The 24739-nt window shown below is 41.1% G+C and overlaps 1 pseudogene; it reads left to right on the forward strand.

Moving 5' to 3' along the window:
- The first annotated feature begins 3176 nt into the window (after positions 1 to 3176).
- LOC148865965 (WD repeat-containing protein 26 homolog) overlaps positions 3177 to 24739 on the forward strand; it is a 117624-nt pseudogene continuing 96061 nt past the window's right edge.

Below are 24739 nucleotides of genomic sequence, written 5' to 3' on the forward strand. Positions count from 1 at the left end.
CTGTGGGGGGAAGCACTCCTAATAGCCTGCCATTTACATAGAAGAATTGTTTCTAGAGTTAATAACAAATGCCCATATGAATTATGGACAAGAATAAAATCTACTTTAGCATATCTGAAAGTGTAGGGGTGCTTAGCATATTGTAGAGTTTCAGATCCTAAAAGAACCAAACTAGGACTTAGAGTTAAGAAAAGTATGTTTGTTAGATATGTAGAACATAGCAAGGCCTATAGGCTTCTAGACTTAGAGTTCAACATAATAATTGAAACTAGAGATGTTGATTTCTTTAAAAATAAACTGTGTTCTGAACCTACAGAAAATGAATCCACAGGAAATAACAGAGAAACTCAAATCTCAATACCTGTTGATAATAATGAGACTAAAAGAAGAAATGACACAACTATAACACCTACAATAGGACTTAGAAGAAGTCAAAGACAAAGAACAGAGAAACACTTAGGTTCAGATTTTATCTCTACTTAATCAATTATATTTTTGGTTGATGCTGATAGAGAGAAGATTTTAAATGAAATACTCATTGTCCTAAACATTGAAAATGATCCAAAAACCTATAGTGATGCCATGACCTCTAGAGATGCTGCCTTTTGGAAGAAAGATATAAATGATAAAATGGATTCAATAATGCCAAATAACACATGGATACTAGTAGATCTGCTTCCAGGATCAAAACCAATAAAATGTAAATGGGTGCTTAGAAGAAAATACAACACTGATGGAACTGTGCAAACTTTTAAGGCTAGACCGGTAGCCAAAGGATTTAGTCAAAAGGATGGGATTGATTACTTTGACACTTATGCACCAGTGGCTAGAACAACTTCTATTAGAACACTTATAGCATTAACATCCATTTATCACTCATCTATTCACCAAATGGATGTTAAAACTGCTTTCTTAAATGGTGATTTAAATGAAGAGGTTTACATAGAACAACCAGAAGGATTTGTTCTTCTTGGAAATGAGAAAAAAGTCTATAAACCGGTTAAATCACTATATGGATTAAAACAAACACCTAAACAGTGGCATGAGAAATTTGATTCTTGCATTCTAGCTTTTGGTTTTAAACATAATAGTGCTGATAGATGCATCTACTCAAAATTCACTGAAAATTATAGAGTAATTGTGTGTCTTTATGTGGATGATATGCTTATTGTGGGTACAAATATGGTTGGCATAAATGAAACTAAAAACTACTTATCCTCTGTTTTCAAGATGAAAGATTTAGGAGAAGTAGATACCATCTTGGGAATAAAAGTTAAAAAGCATAGTAAGGGCTATGCACTAAGCCAATCACATTATATTGAGAAAGTACTTGAGAAATTAAGCATTTAGGGTTTAAAGAATATAGCATGCCATATGATTCTAGTATAAAACTAATAGAAAATACTGATAGAGCAATTGCATAACTTGAGTATGCTAGTGTAGTAGGGAGCTTGATGTATGCTATGCTTTGTACCAGACCTGATATTGCATTTGCAGTAAATAAACTCAGTCGATTTACAAGTAAGTAAACTGTGTTATAGTAGTTTGGATTGAGATAGAACTATGTAATTGATCAATCAATGTGGGGGATTGTTGGATTTTAATCTCATAAGAGATTAAATCCAATGGGTTTGATTGGTCAATTACATGAGAAATTGCACCTGCACACTTGGTTGGAAAATCAGTTTTTCTCTTAAAAAAAAAACCCAGTTTTGAACTTGTCGCACATTGGATAATTACAAGGTGTGTTTTCAGTATTTCAATAGGAGCTGATTTACACTCCTTAGAATTAGTAAAGGAGAGTATGGGGATTCGATACCGCGCAACATGCGCACACGTGTGCGCGTGTGTATGTGGCACAATGAGGCGCTTTAGAGGCGCACTTTGCTCGCACTTTGCGCGCACCCGTGTGGCTCGCGATGGGCGGCTCTGGTTTTGGTGCGTTGATGACCGTTGATCATCGTTGATGAGATCAACGGTTACAATTCGATCGGGTGTGATCAAGAGGCACAATTCAAAGTTAACAATCACCAAATGTTAACAACTTTTTAAATAGTCACAATGGTTGAAATTGTGACTGTTCAAGGTGCCTTCTCTAAACCAGCACCTACCTTTTCCTCATACCTCTTCACAAATTATTTAAGGAGCATGAATCAGACTCCAAAACACACAATTTTGAAATTCACTATCTCTCTCTCTCAGTTCGGTCTGCTACAGTCTCACAGAAGGTTTCTTTGGAGACTCTTCAACTTTGCTGGTTGCAGATTCTCGCCCAAGGCTCTGTTGTATCCTGGGAACAAATTTGCCTATAACCCAACAACAAACTCAGTAAAACTAAATGGGGGCAAATAACAAATTAAAGACAATGTCTTCAGACGCGCATCAGAACTTTTCTTCCTAAGTTACAGTAACCTCATCTTCCCAACAAAAACTATTATTAAAGAGAATGACACCAGGCCCATCTGAGGTAAGGGATGTGTTGGGCGGATTAACAGTTAAAATGTATGCCGTTTTTGAGTTATAAATTTCATCATATCTCACAAAAGCACACACACACAAAATGCTTTGAATGTATCAATTTATTCTGGAATTCAGCCTTCTTTTTCCATTTCTTTAATTTGTCATTATTTAAATTATTTCTATGTGTCCACCAGGAACTGTTTTCCTCCACTCGAAGATATCCCACCCAATGTCCTTTCCCAAACACCCTTTCCTTTATATCTGCAGTAAACAAGCTGACTGAACTTTTACGTTTTATCCATTGTACTATACAAACCCAGCAGATGATTTATTTGATCGCTTTTGATCAATTCTGTTCCTTTATTTGTAAAATAGGACACATTTATCAATATTAATGCATGCATAGAATGTAGACGAAAAAGAAAAGTAGAAGCTCCTTTTTTTTTTTTTTCCTTTTTCTTTATCGATAGTTTTGGCCTCTTCTCTCTCTGTATGCTTTGAGATTTCTCTTCTGGGTTTGGGACATTGAGCCCCCTTTGACTTAATTGGTAAATATTTGTTTTTCTCTTTGAATGGTTTTTGAATCGGTGCCCAGAACAATTTATTTTTCCTTGGTTGTCTGTTTTGTTCAAATCGTTCCTTACGATTTGAACTCCATGATTTCACTGCTTATATTTAGTTGCGTGTCCTCTGATTGGTGTTTCATCTGGAGGCGTCTGAGATCAAATTCCCCTGCTTTTCAGCTAAATATTTTAGCCTGTTTCTGGGGTTGGATATATATGGGCTGATTTTGGGCATTTCATGGGAGGTGTAGAGGATGATGAACCACCCTCAAAACGTGTGAAATTATCCTCTGGAGAATTGAGGAGCCCGTTGAATAATTCATCTCTTGCAGAGACCCTTACTGGCTCTTCGGGAGACTTGATGCCTCGACCTCTACCTTCCCAAGGGGACGAACAGATGGTTGGTACTCAAGGACTTATTGAAAGAGTGGAATTTGTCAGGATCATTACCAAGGCCTTGTACTCCCTTGGTTATGACAGGAGTGGGGCTCTTCTGGAGGAAGAGTCAGGGATACCCTTGCACTCCTCCATGGTGGATTTGTTTAGGCAGCAATTAATTGATGGGAACTGGGATGAGAGTGTGGCTACATTACACAAAATTGGTCTTATTGATGAAGGAACTGTGAAGTCTGCATCTTTTTTGATTTTTGAGTACAAGTTCTTTGAGCTACTGGACAAGGGAAAAGTCATGGATGCTTTGAAGACACTGAGGATAGAGATAGAACCTCTTGGAATTAACAAAAACCGAGTGCATGAGCTTTCTATGTGCATTATGTCTCTTTCACAGTCTGTGTTACTTGGGTGTTCCAGTCAAGGCAGTGTGAGTGCAAAATCAAGGTCGAAGCTTGTGGAGAAATTGCAGAAATTGCTTCCTCCCATGGTTATGATACCAGAAAGAAGATTGGAGCATTTAGTTGAACAGGCTCTTAACGTGCAATGTGAATCTTGTGTTTTCCACAACTCCTTGAATGGTTCATTGTCACTGTACTCGGATCATCAATGTGAAAAAAGATCAGATCCCTTCTCAAACACTGCAGGTAAGAACTTATATTTGTAGAGGCTATGAGGTCAGTTATTTCTTTTTATGCCAAACATGCTATCTTTGTTAGACAGTCTTGTATGCCCTTAGCTTCAATCGGATTTGATGTACTTTTGTTATTTAGTGGAAATAAATTTAAGTGCATGTTTGATTCATGTTGTTTGATATAATTCTGTGTAAGACCCTAAAACTAGACACTTATAGAAACTTGTGTTAGTTTTAAATGTTCACAGCCATTGGATAAGTCTGGGGAGATTTATCCTGCCAAGGCTGATACTGGTGTGCCACCAAGTGTTGGGATGGCTTGTTTCGGCCATCAGGGTAAAACTCAAGGCACAGGCAGTATGGGATTGCTTGAACCCTTGAACCGGACCAGATTTTCAGTATTGCCCTAGACCTTGGAGACAGATGGGCAAAATTGGAAAGTTACACCTGACCCCTAGACTCGATTATGACACATCACTAGGTGTTAGATTAGGCTGTCTTTGATGTGTCAATCAGTGAGATCCTTAGTGGGAGTCAAAACCTGGACATGTTGGGGCAGTCTGAGAATTCATCTGAGTGAGTGGTCATAGTGACAGGATCAGCCCCTTTGTCGGACAATGGTAATGATCGGTAATGCACTCTCTTTGATGGAAACCAAACTACCGGCAATTGATTTCAATCGATTGAATTTTGTTTTGCAAAATAAGATATATATATATATATATATATATATGTATATGTACGGTTTCAAAAGATTTGCAAAAGGTTTTAATTCCCGGGATCCATGTGAGTAGAGAGTGCAACACTGTTCCTTGCAACCGAGAGAGAGGTCTTCTCTTGTCGGGCAGTGCTTGATCATTAAGGGCTGAGAGGTTAAGTGTAAGACCATTTAGGATAATACCTGATGGGCTAGTCTTGCACCTGCCCACAGTCCTTGGGTTTTTATAAGATGGCTTGGCCCAGGGACTACTTAATGTAAGTATTGGGCCCATAGGGTCCATGTGATGGGCTCAAGGGGGTCACTGAGTCTTTCAGTGAATTCGGCTGGGCCTTGTAATAGAGGCTGGGCCGAACCCATGTGGCTAGTGTGTAGATCAATGCTTGGGTCCCACGCCATACAAAGAAGCCCAACTGGGCAGCAGGTTGGAAACTAGTTAAACACTGAACACTTAATGGGCCAAAAGCCCATTTCAAATTGGACTGATATGATCACCAGTTCATAGGGCGAATATGAGATTAGTGTTAGTAAAAGGATTGGGTCTTTGACCTTATCCACTCTAAGAGACCAAATTCAAATTAAATTTGAATCTGGTAACCTCCTGATAAGATCAGGAGTTAACTAACTTAATCTGCAGATAGGATTGAGATTAACCTCTATCCAAATACTGAATTGGATTGGGATAACTCCCAAAATATTGGGAGGTTTATTAATCAAGAAGGAAGAGGAGAAAACACTAGCAGAAATATCAGATTTCGAACTAGGGGGTTTGAGTAAGCAAGAAATACATCCTGCAATCTGAGATTTGATCTCTCACAGACTCCAGAGAGAAGAGACAATTCTACCCTCTTCGTCCCTAGACTTCTCCTCCTTCAGCCGCCGCCACTACCTGTTGAAAGATTGGATCTTTGCATCAACAGGAAGTCAAGAAAGCAGTTCTTGACAATAGTCTTGCAAGAAAGACACTAGGAATCGGTGTTCAAGATTTCCAGAGGGTTCTTGTGAAGAATCCAGTGTGTAGGACGCACCCTACTAGTTCCGTTCCATCCACAGCTGTGTCATCTTCAGCAGGAGCGGATCTTGGTCACTTCTTTGGGCGTGAACACCAACTTTTGGAGATATTATTTCTCCGGATCAGGTATAATCCTTCCTGTTTCCTTTTGGTTCAGATCTGGTTTGTTTATGGTTCAAGTAGGATCCTTGAATAATGTATTCTAATTTTAGGGAATATGATTTCCAGTTGGAAGAAGGTAGGAAATTTTTTTGAAATTCGCCCCCATTCCGCACCTTTCTTGGCGTCCATTAGATGGATCCTACCATTCTTTCAATGGTATCAGAGCCACAGGTTTGAATCTTGAACCAAAAGAAAATCAGATCTGACCCTGCACAGATGAACAGAAAATGTTCTGCCAAGATCTGCGCATATTGCTTTCCTTTTTCTTCAAGAAATGGTTTCTTGTTAAGGGCGTTTGATCTGAAATTAATTTGGTTAAATCCAAAAATTTTTTCAGAATTGTTCTTTATTTATTTTTAATTTAATGGACTGTTCAAACCTGGAGATCACAGTGCAGTTTTGGCGTAAATAGTCTGTGCACCCTTTTTTCTTCCTGTTATTATTATTCGGTCTGTAAATATATATTTTTTTATAAACTGAATGTATAGGATTTGATCAAGAATGTAATTAATTAATAGAAATAGGATTTCTGTTTTTTATTTATTTTCTTGATTAAAGAAGAAGGAAGAAGATGGCGGCGCTGGAGATTTGCAGATGGAGAAATCGCATACTACGATTTACAGTTTATGAAACTGTAACTTTTGTGATTAACCTCTGTTTTGCAGGTGGTATGAACAGTCCATATTTTTCATTTGTGATTGTCTACAATAAAAAATTATTAATTTCAGATCTCTCCTTAATTAATTATTGAATTGAAAATCAGTTTTGGACCTTTTCGGACTAGATTGGACCAAAATTGTTTGGACCGAATCTGAGATTCGAAGGGGGCTGTTTTTTAGTCCATATTTCTCACACTGGTTATTCCAAATCTGATGTTCAATTACAGGGATTAATTCGGCCCACCTATAAAGCCCAGTTTTAAAGGGTTAAAACTGCAAAAGCCCATTGTTGTGAGAAAAGCTGTATGGGCCGAACTACTAACTGCTATTCAGCCCATACACCTAGTGAACATTAATTGTTAATGCTTTAGGTTTTTAAATGGGCCATTCGATGGGCTTTATAGCAGTTAATTGATTGGATCAATTCTTCCTTTACATGTGATGTTTGGATGTATGATGTGCTACGACCATGGGCCATAAGCACTTGGCCCATGTTAACTCGTTAGTGGCTCTTGTGCACACCATGGCTGAATGCACATCATTGCCATGGTGTCCCTTAAGGTCATTGGATGACCCCTCTCTACTTGGTGGGCCCCACAACCCTGAAAAGGGATGCGTACCGAACCCCTAGCCGATTGAGGCCCACCAGAAATCTAGCTTTATGAAAGCCAGTGGGAGCCACTTTGGTTTGACCTAAATTAGAACTAGGGCGTAATTTTGTTCCCTCCAAGCAAATATGAGTGCGTGTGATAGGGAGATCTATTTGATGTGAAAGAATGGTAGGATCCATCTAATGGACGCCATAAAGGTTGCGGAATGGGTGGGCGAATTTCAAAAATTTCCTACCTTCTCCCAACTGGGAATCATATTCCCTAAATTTAGAATACAATATTCAAGGATCCTAGTTGAACCATAATCAAACCAGATCTGTACCAAAAGATAAATGGGAGGAATATACCTGATCCGGAGAAGTAGTATCTCCCAAAGTTGGTGTTCACGCCCAAAGAATGCTCCAAGATCCGTTCCTGCTGAAGATGACACAGCTGTGAATGGAACAGAACCAGCAGGGTGCGTCCTACACACTGGATCCTTCACAAGAATCCTCTGGAAGTACTAAACACTGAATCTTTTTCAGTCTTTCTTGCAAGACTGATGTCAAGAACAGATTTCTTGACTTTCTTTTCTGCAAAGATCTAATCTTTCAATGGCAGATGGCGGCAGCAGGAGGAGATCTCCAAAACGAAAAAGGCTGAACTGCTTTTTCTGTTTTTCTGGAGAGTATGAATGAGATCCTATCTCAATTCGCAGGAGATATCCTATATCTCTTCAAAGTGGTTCGAAATCTCCTCCTTTCTTCTTAATTAAGAAACATCCTTTTTAGGAGTTATCCCAATCCAAATCAGTATTTTGATAGGGGATAATCTTAATCCTTTCTGTAGATAGAGTTAGCTTACTCCTGATCTTATCAGAAGGTTACCAGATTCAAATCTAATTTGAATTTGGTCTCTAAGAATGGATAAGGCTAAAGACCCAATCCTTTTACTAACATTAATCTCAAATTCGCCCCATGGATGGGTGATCATATCAGCCCACCTCGAAATGGGCTTTTGGCCCATTAAGTGTTCAGTGTCTAATTACTTTCCAATCTGCAGCCCAGTTGGGCTTCTTTGTATGGCGTGGGACCCAAGCATTGATCTACACACCAGCCACATGGGTTCGGCCCAGCCTCTAAAACAAGGCCCAGCCGAATTCACTGAAAAACTCAATGAACCCCTTGAGTCCATCATATGGACCCTATGGGTCCAACACTTACATTAAGTGGTCCCTAGGCCAAGCCATCTTATAAAAACCCAGGGACTGTGGGCAGGTGCAAGATTAGCCCACCAGGTATTATCCTCAATGGTCTTACACTTAACCTCTCAGCCCTTAATGATCAAGCACTGCTCGACAAGAGAGGACCTCTCCCTCGGCTGCAAGGAACAGTGCCGCACTCTCCTCTCACATGGATCCCGGGAATTAAAACCATTTGCAAACAATTTGAAACCGTACATATATATATATATAAATATATTAATTTTGCAAAACAAAATTCCAACGATTGAAATCAACTGCCGGCAGTTTGGTTTCCATCAAAGAGAGTGCATTCCCGATCATTACCCTTTGTCCGACAAAGTGGCTGATTCTGTCACTATGATCACCCACTCAGATGAATTCTCAAACTGCCCCAACATACCCAGGTTTTGATCCCCGCTAAGGATCTCACTGAATGGCATATCAAAGGCAGTCTGATCCAACACCTAGTGAAATGTCATAATCGAGTCTAGGGGTCAGGTGTAACTTTCCAGTTTTGCCCATCTATCTCCAAGGTCCAGGGCAATACTGGAAATCTGGTCCGGTTCAAGGATTCAAGTAATCCCATACTGCATGTGCCTCGGATCTTACTCTGTTGGCTGAGACAGGCCATCCCAACACTTGGTGGCACACCAGTATTAGCCTTGGCAGGATAAATCTCCCCAGACTTATCCAACGGCTGTGAACATTTAAAACTAACATGAGTCTCTATAAATGTCCAGTTTTAGGGTTTTACATAGAATTAAACCAAACAACATGAATCAAACATGCACTTTATTTATTTCCACTAAATAACAAAAGTACATCAAATCAGATTGAAGCTAAGGGCATACAAAACTGTCTAACATGATGGACTCTCTAAAGGCCTTCCGTCATTAGCACAATGATGGGTCCATCAGTAATGAGGAAACGCACCAAAAAATTGGGCTATCCATTTGCTGTTGGATCTGTTAGAGTGTTTCATTAGATGATAGGGGCGTCATAGACCGATGTGGGAGGGGCTTCACCAGAAAATGTGAACTCTTTCACGGTACCTTGGCGTAACCTGAATATGATGGGTGTGTACTCATTGGATAGAAAGGTTTACCTGAAAACGGCTCTGAACCTTGTTTGACAGAGGCCAAAGGGAAACTCATCTGATGAGTGGATATGGTCCATCACAGAAAAGTGGTGGGGTTATGCAACTGAAACAGTCGGCTTCATGCACCCTATGTGATTTCCCACATTTCCAAAGACATTCCGTCGTCTCCGTCACTGAGAAGGGAGGGAAAATCTCAGAGATTAATAAATGGGAATGGAACATAGATTAAAAGCCATATCTATGTAGTTAATATGAATCAGACTAAGGTTGTGGACTAACGTTTTTGCTGTTTTATCAAAAAATGGCAAGCGGTCAATTTGCAAAGCTTCTAGATGATAACAAGCTTAAGGGCCCAAACTATGCCGATTGGTACAAAAATCTTATGCTGGTCCTAACTTCTGAAAAGTTAGATAAGGTGGTGAAAAATCCTGCCCTGGAACATCCGGGTGATAGGGCTTCTGAGGCCCGTAGGAGGGACTACCAAGATTGGGAAGATAAGAACTCCCTAGTCCGCTGCTTTGTCATTGCCTCATTAGACAACTCAATACAGAGGCAGTTCGATCAGATTGAACTAGCCAAGGACATATTGGACAGTCTAAGAACAACGTATGAAGAGCAGAACCGTTCTACTCGACAGAAGGTCTTGAAATTGTTCATGACCGCACAGATGTCCAAGGGGCAGAAAGTTCATGACCATTGTCTTCGGATGATGGGATACATTAATGAACTTGAAGCTCTTGGATCTGGGCTAGATCTTGGCACGCAAGTGGATGTCATCCTGAATTCTTTGCCCTCTTCCTTCAATGCATTCACTATGAACTACAACATGAATAAGCTGAATGTCAGCGTCCAGGAACTCAGCAATATGTTGCAGAGGGCCGAGGATCTTTTAAAGAATGATGAGCCTGTGGTTATGCTTGCTAAAACTAACAGATCGGGCAAGAAAAAGAGAAAGGCAAAGAAGCCCTAGAAGAAAGCTGCCAAACCCAAGAAGCAGAAGAAGAATAAGGCATCGGATGTTTGTCACTTCTGCAAATAGACCGGCCACTGGAAGAGGAACTGTCCTGCCTACCTGGAATCTAAGAAAGGTAACATCGAAACTTGTGTCATAGAAACTAATATGTTAGTTACTTCTGTGTCCTGGTGTGTTGACTCTGGGGCTTCAACTCATGCGTGTAACTCACTGCAGGGGTTCGAAGTTAGCAGAAGATTGAGTGATGGCGAGGTTACACTATTCTTGGGAACAACTGCAAGTGTTGCAGCTGCGGCGATAGGAACGTAGAATTAGTTTTTAGAGAAGGAGTCCTTGTACTTAAAGATTGTCTTTATGTACAGAACTTGAGAAGAAATTTAATTTCTGTTTCTAAACTGTGTGCTGATGAATATACTGTTTATTTTAGTAATATGATTACTGTTAAACGGAATAACAAATTCATCACATGCGGGGAACTGGACAATGGTCTCTATGTTCTACATCCTTCTCTAGAAACTAACCTAACCGAAACTACGTCAGTCAAAACTCCCAAGAAAATGAATCGTGATACAGTTAATCCCACGTGCCTCTGGCATTACCGACTTAGCCATATCGGTATTGACCAAATCACAAGACTGGTAAAGGATGGTCCTTTGGATTTTCTAACCGTAGAAAATCTTTCCACTTGTGAGCCTTGCCTTCAAGGTAAGATGACTAAGTGGCCATTTGACGGTAAGCCTGAAAGATCTAGAGGCACACTTGACCTAATACATACTGATGTATGTGGCCCCTGAGTGTTAGGACACGGAATCAACATGTGTACTTCATCACCTTTACAGATGATTTTTCACGATATGGTTACGTGTACCTAATGAGATACAAATCTGAATCCTTTGAAAAGTTCAGAGAGTTCAGAAAGGAAGTCGAGAAACAGTTAGGGAAATAAGTTAAGGCCCTTCAATCGGATCGAGGTGGCGAGTATCTCTCTGACGAATTCAGGGACTACTTAAAGGACAATGGGATAGTGTCACAACTAGCTCCTCCTGCTACAGCACAACTCAATGGTCTTTCAGAGAGGAGGAATAGGACATTGTTGGACATGGTTCGGTCACTTCTCATACGCTCAGAATTACCCACATCCTTTTGGGGATATGCATTAGAGACTGCTATCTACGTGCTGAATCAGGTTCCAACCAAATCAATTCCAAAAACTCCATATGAACTATGGACCGGAACGAAGCCAAGTGTAAGACATTTGAAGATTTGGGGTTGTCCTGCACACGTTAGAAGAATAAGTGCGGACAAGTTGGAATCCAAAACCAGCCGTTGCCTATTTATAGGCTACCCAAAGGATTCAGTGGGTTATCTATTCTATGACCCAAGTGAGCAGAAAGTGTTCTGCAGTCGAAATGCCCAATTCTTAGAATCTGAATACATCATGGACACTCATCGTCAGGAAATAGTTCTTGATGAGGAGAGCTCACGAGAAGTGGGAGATGTCCCACAAGTTCCAGGTAGTGACCAACCTAGAAGGTCCACCCGGGTATCCAGACCACCAGTCCGATATGGTTATGACTAGGATACCTACCTGGTGGAAGCCTTGACTAGTGAAGAGGATCTCGTGACTTACGCGGAAGCTATGTTAGACATAGATTCCCAGAAGTGGGTGGAGGCCATGAGAGCTGAGATGGACTCAATGGAGACCAATGGAGTCTAGACTCTAGTGGATCCGCCCTCCGGGGTAAAAGCAATTGGTTGCAAATGGATCTACAAGAGGAAGAAGGGCCCCGATGGTAGGATTGAGACCTACAAAGCTCGCTTGGTGGCGAAAGGGTATACTCAGAAAGAAGGCATCGATTATGAGGAAACCTTTTTGCCCGTGGCCATGCTTAAATCCATTAGGATCCTACTAGCTGTAGCAGCATACCATAACTACGAGATTTGGCAAATGGATGTCAAAACCGCGTTCTTGAATGGAGATCTTAGTGAAGATATCTACATGCAGCAGCCGCAAGGCTTTATTGCTACGGGTCAAGAACACATGGTATGTAAACTCAACAGATCCATATATGGACTTAAGCAGGCTTCTAGGAGTTGGAACATCCGTTTTGATTCTGTCGTCAAAACATTTGACTTTGAGTAGAATCCGGATGAGCCCTGTGTTTACAGGAAGTCCAATGGGGATAAGATTACTTTTTTAGTATTGTACATGGATGATATCCTACTCATTGGGAATGATGTAGGAATGTTGACTTCGGTCAAGGTATGGCTATCACAGCAGTTCTCCATGAAAGATCTTGGAGAAGCTTCATACATACTGGGTCTTCGACTCTATAGAGATAGATCAAAGCAGATAATTGGATTATCCCAGGCTGCTTACATTGACAAAATTGTTAAAAGGTACAGCATGGAAAACTCCAAGAAAGGAAATGTTTCTTTCAGACATGGAGTAACTCTCTCCAAGAAGATGTCTCCCAAGACTTCTGAGGAGATTGAGGGCATGAGAGACGTTCCATATGCCTCAGCCATAGGGAGCATCATGTATGCCATGTTGTGCACTCGCCCAGACATAGCTCAGGCGGTGAGTGTGGTAAGCAGATTCCAGGCTAACCCAGGGTAGGAGCATTGGACTGCTGTGAAGAACATACTTAAATACCTTCGAAGGACAAAAGAGTTTTGTCTGGTATTCGATGGTAATTCACTACAAGTTCTGGGGTATACCGATGCCGATTTCCAGTCGGATCTAGATGATAGAAAGTCTACATCTGAGTATGTTTTCACGATAGGATAATGTGTTGTTTGCTGGAAAAGTAACAAACAGGGGTGCACTGCAAACTCCACAACCGAGGCCGAGTACATTGCCGCAAGTGAAGCTGCTAAGGAAGTCGTGTGGATGAAGAAATTCATACACGAATTGGGAGTGATTCCGTCCAGCACATCACCCATCCCGTTGTTGTGTGACAACAATGGAGCGATCACTCAGGCTAAAGAACCTCGGGCCCACTCGAAGTCAAAGCACATCGAGAGGAAGTACCATGTACTGCGGGAGATCATTGGTAGAGGGGATGTCCTAATTCAAAAGGTAGCATCAATGGATAATGTGGCAGACCCATTGACTAAGCCACTAACACAGAAGGTGTTTGAGAAACACGTGGAAAGTATGAGACTCTAACTTGTAACAGATTGGACCTAAGTGCAAGTGGGAGCTGTTAGACAGTCTTGTATGCCCTTAGCTTCAATCGGATTTGATGTACTTTTGTTATTTAGTGGAAATAAATTTAAGTGCTTGTTTGATTCATGTTGTTTGGTATAATTCTGTGTAAGACCCTAAAACTAGACACTTATAGAAACTTGTGTTAGTTTTAAATGTTCACAGCCATTGGATAAGTCTGGGGAGATTTATCCTGCCAAGGCTGATACTGGTGTGCCACCAAGTGTTGGGATGGCTTGTTTCGGCCATCAGGGTAAGACCCAAGGCACATGCAGTATGGGATTGCTTGAACCTTTGAACCGGACCAAATTTCCAATATTTCCCTAGACCTTGGAGACAGATGGGCAAAACCGGAAAGTTACACCTGACCCCTAGACTCGATTATGACACATCACTAGGTGTCGAATCGGGCTGTCTATGATGTGTCAATCAGTGAGATCCTTAGTGGGGGTCAAAACCTGGACATGTTGGGGCAGTCTGAGATATCATCTGATTGAGTGGTCATAGTGACAGGATCATCCCCTTTGTCGGACAATGGTAATGATCGGTAATGCACTCTCTCTCATGAAAACCAAACTACCGACAGTTGATTTCAATTGTTGGAATTTTGTTTTGCAAAATAAGATATATATATATATATATATATATGTATATGTATATGTATGGTTTCAAAAGATTTGCAAAAGGTTTAAATTCTTGTGATCCATGTGAGTAGAGAGTGCGGCACTGTTCCTTGCAGCCGAGAGAGAGGTCTTCTCTTGTCGGGCAGTTCTTGATCATTAAGGGCTGAGAGGTTAAGTGTAAGACCATTTAGGATAATACCTGATGGGCTAGTCTTGCACCTGCCCACAGTCCTTGGGTTTTTATAAGATGGCTTGGCCCAGGGACTACTTAATGTAAGTGTTGGGCCCATAGGGTCCATGTGATGGGCTCAAGGGGGTCATTGAGTCTTTCAGTGAATTCGGCTGGGCCTTGTAATAGAGGCTGGGCCGAACCCATGTGGCTAGTGTGTAGATCAATGCTTGGGTCCCACGCCATACAAAGAAGCCCAACTGGGCAGCAGGTTGGAAACTAGTTAAACACTGAACACTTAATGGGCCAAAAGCCCATTTCAAACTGGACTGATATGATCACCAGTTCATAGGGCGAATATGAGATTAGTGTTAGTAAAAGGATTGGGTCTTTGACCTTATCCACTCTAAGAGACCAAATTCAAATTAAATTTGAATCTGGTAACCTCCTGATAAGATCAGGAGTTAACTAACTTAATCTGCAGATAGGATTGAGATTAACCTCTATCCAAATACTGAAATGGATTGGGATAACTCCCAAAATATTGGGAGGTTTCTTAATCAAGAAGAAAGAGGAGAAAACACTAGCAGAAATATCAGATTTCGAACTAGGGGGTTTGAGTAAGCAAGAAACACATCCTGCAATCTGAGATTTGATCTCTCACAGACTCCAAAGAGAAGAGACAATTCTGCCCTCTTCGTCCCTGGACTTCTCCTCCTTCAGCCGCCACCACTACCTGTTGGAAGATTGGATCTTTGCAGTAACAGGAAGTCAAGAAAGCAGTTATTGACAATAGTTTTGCAAGAAAGATACTAGGATTCGGTGTTCAAGATTTCCAGAAGGTTCTTGTGAAGAATCCAGTGTGTAGGATGCACCCTGCTGGTTCCGTTCCATCCACAGCTGTGTCATCTTCAGCAGGAGCCGATCTTGGTCACTTCTTTGGGCGTGAACACCAACTTTGGGAGATATTATTTCTCTGGATCAGGTATAATCCTTCCTGTTTCCTTTTGGTTCAGATATGGTTTGTTTATGGTTCAAGTAGGATCCTTGAATAATGTATTCTAAATTTAGGGAATATGATTTCCAGTTGGAAGAAGGTAGGAAATTTTTTTGAAATTCGCCCCCATTCCGCACCTTTCTTGGTGTCCATTAGATGGATCCTACCATTCTTTCAATCTTATCTTATTTCTATTTTTTGGCTTGATTGTACGATTACTCCAATTGGATTGAATTACCAATGAGAAAGAAACATCATTTCCATTTGTATGGATATGTAAGGGTTAGGACCAGTGCAAAAAACAGTCCAATGCTGCCCTGTAAAATAACCTCCTTAATCACATTCTGTTACAAAATAACCCTGAGCTTGCGCCCCCAAGCCAATATTTCTCTTTCAAACCCCGCCCGTGCTACATGTCAGCAAGGCTATTTTCAGATATTGTGGTCCATTTGAAAAAGCAAAGCAGTTCATGTTGGACACCAATATCCTTACCTTTCTTCTCTAATAGTCTAATCAAATGATCAAGAGTACAAGGACATAAATCTGTTGAAGACAATTGTAAGACAACTACTTGGCAGTTTCATTCTTCTATCAGAATTGAAAAGTTGAGATGGGATACCAGTCTGACACCTTGTAGAAGAACAAGCATCTTAACTCTCAAGTAGTTGCCAAATCATATTCTCCACCTTCTAACTGCAAAATATAACTGCTCTTGTACAACACAAAGAATCTTACCTTGTTTGGTATGAGATTGAATTATATGGGAGGAAAATAGTTTCATCTCTGAGTTGGGGATAATACCAGTTGCTTCAAAAGCTTAATCAAATCAATTACATCATCCACCTCTTGCTCTTTATCCTCAAGGATTCTTGCATTTTGTTCACTGCCACATACAACTTCTATGATGCAGTGCCAAGGAATCTTACCTCATTTGGTATGAGCTTGAATTACATTGGAGGAGAAAAGTTTCATCACCAGGTTGAGGATTGTACCAGTTATTTTAAAAGGTTTTAGGAATGGCACTTTTGCAACATAGGGGAAAGAGCAACAGGTGATTAGTGCTTTCCCCACTCCTGAAACTTGAAGTGAGAGGCACTATAACTTCTGTCTATATTGGAGCATCTTACAAGGGCTGGTAACTTGCAATGCTGCTTTTCAACAAAAGGCTTTGATTTTTAGAGAAGGCCCAACCTTGAAATCCTTTGCCAGAAAAGAAGGGGCATAGGGAAGATGTGTCATGGGCACCCAAAAAAACCTAAGAGCATGCATAAAAGAATCATAATGTTTCAGAATCCCAAATTCTTTTTTCCTTACCAACAAGGGAATTTCTTTAAGGGTATCTTAAGAGTGAAGCAACCTTGTTGCATTCATGGTCTCCAAAACATTGTCTGAAAGCTCCGAAGATAAGCCATCTACTGGAAAAATAAAAAAAGGTAGTCCAATGCACGAGGCTCCCGATAATCCATGTCTAAATATTTTTATCGAAGGAAATGGAGTACAATCTTGGGAAACTAGAACAAAGATGTGGGAAGTGGTTCTGGGAAACATCAATATCTGTGATATGCTGCAGAAAAGGAGGCCACTTATGTGCCTTTCTCCTCACATCTATTCTCTTTGCAAAGCAAGCAGTGATACTATCTCCCACTTACTAATCTCCTGTACCTTTGTGAGTTGTGTTTGGTTGGAGGTGTGCTCTCTCTGGGTACAAGTGAGTGGTTCCTCAAGATGTGGCAGGCTTGTCTAACCCAAATTTCCTGAGGCAGCCTAAAAAAGAGGAAGAATAATGTGGAAGGAAACAAGGATAGCGGTTTTATGGGCAATATGGGAAGAGAGAAATGGAAGAATATTCAAGGAAAAAGAGCAGGAGTGTAGAAGAAATAGTGGATAATATAAAGATAAAGGTCACAAACTGGGTAAAAAACAATGGAGACTTTCAGGGTTTCAGGTCAATGAAATTGTAAGAGCTTAGGGAGAAGTAGCCACCTCTTCTAAGATAAAAGGTAGGGCTGTGGTGGAATGGAAACCACTGACAAATCAGTATTTAAAGCTAAATTTTGGTGGCAGCTCATTAGGCAACCCAGGACTGGCAGGAATTGGAGGTGTAATTAGAGATGCAACAGGAGATATGCAAGCTTTGTATTCTGCCCCATTGGAGTTGGTGATTCAATTAAAGTGGAAATAATGGTGATACTATATGGGCTGAGAATAGCCAAGAACCTAGGAGTCCAACTACTGGAGGTGGAGAACTCCAAGGGGGTTATTTCTTGGTTAAGTATCAATATTCTAGGAGCTTGGAGTATAGACAGGCAATAAGGGAAAGTCAATCTTTAGCGAGGAAGTGGGAGCTACCTTCAATTGGAATAGGAAGACAGCAAATGGAATGGAAGATTACTTGGCCAAGCAAGGGGTATATAGGGAACAATTGTTTTGGGATGAATTGTAATAGGGCCGGTTGAAATCATAATGGCACCCAGTCCTTGTACTCCCTCTTTAAGCCAATCTTTGAATGAAATTTATGTTGGTCATAAAAAAAAAGAAAAAGAACAAAGATGATTGCCCGTTTGTTCTCGTTTTTTTTTTATGATTAACATAAATTTGATTCAAAGATTGTCCAAAAGAGAGAGCACAAGGACTGAGTGCCATTATGATTTCAACCAGCCCTATTGGAATGCTTACTTTTGCATTAGGAAAACCTATCTTTAAGGGGATACTAACTCAAAGGTTCTAACTGGCTTGTGTCCATGACCTATATTTCTATGTAGAAGAACCTCACGAGCTCATCATATATGTGCTACGTCTTATGCCCACTAGGTACTCTTGATTTTGGTGAGACCGGTAACTCCAACATGCAAATGAGTTTTCAACCAAAGATAATTGTAAATTGAGAAGCTGAACTCGAAGTAGTAAAGAAGAGGATGAACTGTTAGACAGTTTTTGTATGCCCTTAACTTCAATCTGATTTGATGTGCTTTTGTTATTTAGTGGAAATAAATAAAGTGCATGTTTGATTCATGTTGTTTGGTTTAATTCTGTGTAAAACCCTAAAACTGGACATTTATAGAGACTCGTGTTAGTTTTAAATGTTCACAGCTGTTGGATAAGTCTGTGGAGATTTATCCTGTCAAGGCTGATACTGGTGTGCCACCAAGTGTTGGGATGGCCTGTCTCAGCCACCAGGGTAAGACCCGAGGCACATGTAGTGTGGGATTACTTGAATCCTTGAACCGGACCAGATTTCCAGTATTGCCTTGGACTTTGGAGATAGATGGGCAAAACTGGAAAGTTACACCTGACCCCTAGACTCGATTATGACACTTCACTAGGTGTTGGATCAGGCTGCCTTTGATATGCCAATCAGTGAGATCCTTAGCGGGGATCAAAACCTGGGTATGTTGGGGCAGTTTGAGAATTCATCTGAGTGGGTGATCATAGTGACAGAATCAGCCACTTTGTCGGACAAAGGGTAATGATCGAGAATGCACTCTCTCTGATGGAAACCAAACTGTCGGCAGTTGATTTCAATTATTGGAATTTTGTTTTGCAAAATTAATATATTTATATATATATGTACGGTTTCAAATTGTTTGCAAATGGTTTTAATTCCCGGGATCCATATGAGAGGAGAGTGCGGCACTGTTCCTTGTAGCCGAGGGAGAGGTCCTCTCTTATCGGGCAGTGCTTGATCATTAAGGGCTAAGAGGTTAAGTGTAAGACCATTGAGGATAATACCTGATGGGCTAATCTTGCACCTGCCCACAGTCCCTGGGTTTTTATAAGATGGCTTGGCCCAGGGACCACTTAATGTAAGTGTTGGGCCCATAGGGTCCATATGATGGACTCAAGGGGTTCATTGAGTTTTTCAGTGAATTCGGCTGGGCCTTGTATTAAAGGCTGGGCCGAACCCATGTGGCTGGTGTGTAGATCAATGCTTGGGTCCCACGCCATACAAAGAAGCCCAACTGGGCAGCAGATTGGAAAGTAATTAGACACTGAACACTTAATGGACCAGAAGCCCATTTCGAGGTGGGCTTATATGATCACCCATCCTTGGGGCGAATCTGAGATTAATGTTAGTAAAAGGATTGGGCCTTTAGCCTTATCCACTCTTGGAGACCAAATTCAAATTAGATTTGAATCTGGTAACCTCCTGATAAGATCAGGAGTAAGCTAACTTTATCTGCAGATAGGATTAAGATTATCCCCTATCCAAATACTGATTTGGATTGGGATAACTCCTAATTAGGAGGATTCTTAATCAAGAAGAAAAGAGGAGAAACCCTAACCAAGAAAGAAAAATATCAGATTTTGAACCACCTTGAAGAGATATAGGATATCTCCTGCGAATTGAGATAGGATCTCATTCATACTCCAGAAAAGAGAAAGGCAGTTCAGCTTTTTCGCCTTTAGAGTTCTGCTCCTGCCGCCGCCATCTGTTTACGCAAGATTAGATCTTTGCAGAAAAAGAAAGTCAAGAAATCTGTTCTTGACATTAGTCTTGCAACAAAGACTAAAAGGATTCAGTGTTTAGTGTTTCCAGAGGATTCTTGTGAAGGATCCAGTGTGTAGGACGCACCCTGCTGGTTCTGTTCTATCCACAGCTATGTCATCTTCAGCAGGAACGGATCTTGGAGCATTCTTTGGGCGTGAACACCAACTTTGGGAGATACTGCTTCTCCGAATCAGGTATATTCCTCCCATTTATCTTTTGGTACAGATCTGGTTTGATTATGGTTCAAGTAGGATCCTTGAATATTGTATTCTAAATTTAGGGAATATGATTCCCAGTTGGGAGAAGGTAGGAAATTTTTGAAATTCGCCCACCCATTCCACAACCTTTTTGGCATCCATTAGATGGATCCTACCATTCTTTCAGTGGTATCAGAGCCACAGGTTCGAATCTTGAACCAAAGGAAAATCATATCTGACCCTGCGCAGATGGATAGAAGGTGTTCTTTCAAGATTTGCTCAGATTGTTTTCTTTATTTCAAGAAACTGTTTCCTGTTAAGGGCGATTGATCTGAAATTAATTTTTATTAAATCCAAAATTTATTTAGAATTGTTCTTTATTTTTTTTTGGTTTAATGGACTGTTCGAACCTGGAGATCACAGTGCAGATTTGGTGCAGATAGTCTGCGCACCCTTTTTCTTTCTATTTATTTATATTCGGTTTGTAAATAAACTTTTTTTTTATTTTAGACTGAATGTATAGGATTTGATCAAGAATGTAATTAATAGAAATAGGATTTCTGTTATTTTTCTTGATTAAAGAAGAAGGAAGAAGAAGGCGGCACTGGAGATTTGCAATTGGAGAAATCGCTTTCTGCAATTTGCAGTTTGTGAAACTGCAACCCTTGTGATTAACCTCTGTTTTGCAGGTGGTGCGAATAGTCCATAGTTTGATTTGTGATTGTTTGAAATCAAAATTATTAATTTCAGATCTTTCATGAATTAATTCTTGAGTTGAAAATCAGTTTTGGATCCTCTCGGACTAGATTGGACCAAAACTGTTTGGACCGAATCTAGGGTTCGATAGGGACTATTTTTCAGTCTGTTTTTCTCACACTTGCTGTTCCAAATCTGATGTTCAATTACAAGGATTAAGCATTCACAGGACAGAAAGGTTTACCTGAAAATGGCTCTGAACCTTGTCTGACAGAGGCCAAAGGGAAACTCATTTGATGAGTGGATATGCTCCGTCACAGAAAGGTGGTGAGGTTATGCAGCTGAAACAGTTGGCTTCACGCACCCCATGTGATTTCCCACATTTCCAGAGACATTTCGTCGTCTCCGTCACTGAGAAATGAGGGAAATCTCAGAGATGAACAAATGGGAATGGAACATAGATTAAAAGCCATATATATGTAGGTAACATGAATCAAACAAAGGTTGTGGACTAATGATTTTGCTATTTTATTAGAAAATGGCAAATGGCCAATTTGCAAAGCTTCTAGACGATAACAAGCTTAAGGGCCCAAACTATGCCGACTGGTACAGAAATCTTATGCTGGTCCTAACTTCCAAAAAGTTAGACAAGGTAGTGAAAAATCCTGCTCCGGAACGTCCGGGTGATAGGGCTTCTGAGGCCCGTAGGAGGGACTACCAAGAGTGGGAGGATAAGAACTCCCTAGCCCGATGCTTTGTCGTTGCCTCATTAGACAACTCAATACAGAGGCAGTTCGATCAGATCGAACTATCCAAGGACATATTGGACAATCTAAGAACAATGTATGAAGAGCAGAACCGTTCTACTTGACAAAAGGTCCTGAAATTGTTCATGACCGCGCAGATGACCAAAGGGCAGAAAGTTCCTGACCATTGTCTTCGGATGATGGGATACATTAACGAACTTGAAGCTCTTGGATACGGGCTAGATCTTGGCACGCAAGTGGATGCCATCCTCAATTTTTTGCCCTCTTCCTTCAATGCGTTCATAATGAACTACAATATGAATAAGCTGAATGTCAGCGTCCAGGAACTCAGCAATATGTTGCAGAGAGCCGAGGATCTACTCAAGAAGGATGAGCCTGTGGTTATGCTTGCTGAAGTTAACAAATCGGGCAAGAAAAAGAGAAAGGTAAAGAAGCCTCAGAAGAAGGCTGCCAAACCTAAGAAGCAGAAGAAGAACAAGGTATCTGATGTCTGTCACTTCTGCAAGCAGACCGGCCACTGGAAGAGGAATTGTCCTGCCTACCTGGAATCTAAGAAAGGTAACATCGAAACTTGTGTCATAGAAACTAACATGTTAGTTACTTCTGTGTCCTGGTGTGTTGACTCCGAGGCTTCAACTCATGCGTGTAACTCACTGCAGGGGTTCAAAGTTAGCAAAAGGTTGAGTGAAGGTGAAATGACACTATTCTTGGGAACAACTGCAAGTGTTGCAGCGGCGGCAATAGGAACCGTAGAATTAGTTTTTAAAGAAGGAATACTTGTACTTAAAGATTGTCTTTATGTACAGAGCTTGAGAAGAAATTTAATTTCTATTTCAAAACTGTGTGCTGATGGATATACTGTTTATTTTTGTAATATGATTACTGTTAAACGGAATAATAAATTCATCGCATGCGGGGAACTAGAGAACGGTCTCTATGTTCTACATCCTTCTCTGGAAACTAACTTATCCGAAACTACGTCGGTCGAAAATCCCAAGAAAAGGAATCGTGATACAATAAGTCCCACGTGCCTCTGGTATTACCGACTTGGCCATATCGGTATTGACTGAATCACAAGGCTGGTAAAGGATGGTCCTTTGGATTTTCTAACCGTAGAAAATCTTCCCACTTGTGAACCTTGCCTTCAAGGTAAGATGTCTAAGCGGCCATTTGACGGTAAGCCTGAAAGATCTGAAGGCACACTTGACCTGATACATACTGATGTATGTGGTCCCCTGAGTGTTAGGACACGCAATCAACACGTGTACTTCATCAACTTTTCAGATGATTTTTCACGATATGGTTACGTGTACCTAATGAGACATAAGTCTGAATCATTTGAAAAGTTCAAAGAGTTCAGACAGGAAGTCGAGAAACAGTTAGGGAGAGAAATTAAGGCCCTTCGATCAGATCGAGGTGGCGAGTATCTCTCTGACGAATTCAGGGACTACTTAAAGGCCAATGGGATAGTGTCACAATTAGCCCCTCCTGCTACACCTCAACTCAACGGTGTTTCAGAGAGGAGGAATAGGACCTTGTTGGACATGGTCCAGTCGCTTCTCGTACGCTCATAATTACCCACATTCTTTTGTGGATACGCATTAGAGACTGCTATCTATGTGCTGAATCGGGTTCCAACCAAATCAGTTCCGAAAACTCCATATGAACTTGTGACCAGAAGGAAGCCAAGTGTAAGACACTTGAAGATTTGGGGTTGTCTTGCACACGTTAAAAGAACAAGTGCGGACAAGTTGGAATCTAAAACCAGTCGTTGCCTATTTATAGGCTACCCAAAGGATTCAGTGGGTTATCTATTCTACAACCCGAGTGAGCAGAAAGTGTTCTGTAGTCGAAACGCCCAATTCTTAGAATCCGATTACATCCTGGACACCCATCGTCAGGAAATAGTTCTTGATGAGGAGAGCTCAGGAGCAGTGGGAGATGTCCCACAAATTTCAGGTAATGACCAACCTAGAAGAACCACCCGGGTATCCAGACCACCAGTCCGATATGGTTATGACCAGGATAGTTACCTGGTGGAAACCTTGACTAGTGAAGAGGATCCCGTGACTTACACGGAAGCTATGTTAGACATAGACTCCCAGAAGTGGGTGGAGGCCATGAGAGCTGAAATGTACTCCATGGAGACCAATGGACTCTGGACTTTAGTGGATCCGCCCCCCGGGGTAAAAGCAATTGGTTGCAAATGGATCTACAAGAGGAAGAAGGGCCCCGATGGCAGGATTGAGACCTTTAAAGCACGTTTGGTGGCGAAAGGGTATACTCAGAAAGAAGGCATCGACTATGAGGAAACCTTTTCGCCCGTGGCCATGCTTAAATCCATTAGGATCCTGCTAGCTCTAGCAGCGTACCATGACTACGAGATTTGGCAAATGGATGTCAAAACCACGTTCCTGAATGGAGATCTTAGTGAAGATATCTAAATGCAGCAGCCGCAAGGCTTCATTGTTGCTGGTCAGGAACACATGGTATGTAAACTTAATAGATCCATATATGGACTTAAGCAGGCTTCTAGGAGTTGGAACATCCGTTTTGATTCTGCAGTCAAAACGTTTGACTTTGAATAGAATCCAGATGAGCCCTGTGTTTACAGGAAGTCCAGTGGGGATAAGATCACCTTTTTGGTGTTGTACGTGGACGATATCCTACTCATTGGGAATGATGTAGGAATGTTGACTTCGGTCAAGGTATGGCTATCACAGCAGTTCTCCATGAAAGATCTTGGAGAAGCTTCATACATACTGGGTCTTCGACTCTATAGAGATAGATCGAAGCGGATAATTGGATTATCCCAGGCTGCTTTTATTGACAAAATTGTCAAGAGGTACGGCATGGAGAACTCCAAGAAAGGAAACGTTCCTTTCAGGCACGGAGTCACTCTCTCCAAGAAGATGTCTCCCAAGACTTCTGAGGAGATTGAGAGCATGAGAGACGTTCCCTATGCCTCAGCCGTAGGGAGCATCATGTATGCCATGCTGTGCACTCGCCCGGACATTGCTCAGGCGGTGAGTGTGGAAAGCAGATTCCAGGCAAACCCAGGGCAGGAACATTGGACTTTTGTGAAGA

This window comes from Nelumbo lutea, chromosome 3 (assembly GCF_056320005.1).
Source record: "Nelumbo lutea isolate HS-2025 chromosome 3, American lotus-T2T, whole genome shotgun sequence".
In the NCBI taxonomy this organism is placed as follows: Eukaryota; Viridiplantae; Streptophyta; class Magnoliopsida; order Proteales; family Nelumbonaceae; genus Nelumbo; species Nelumbo lutea.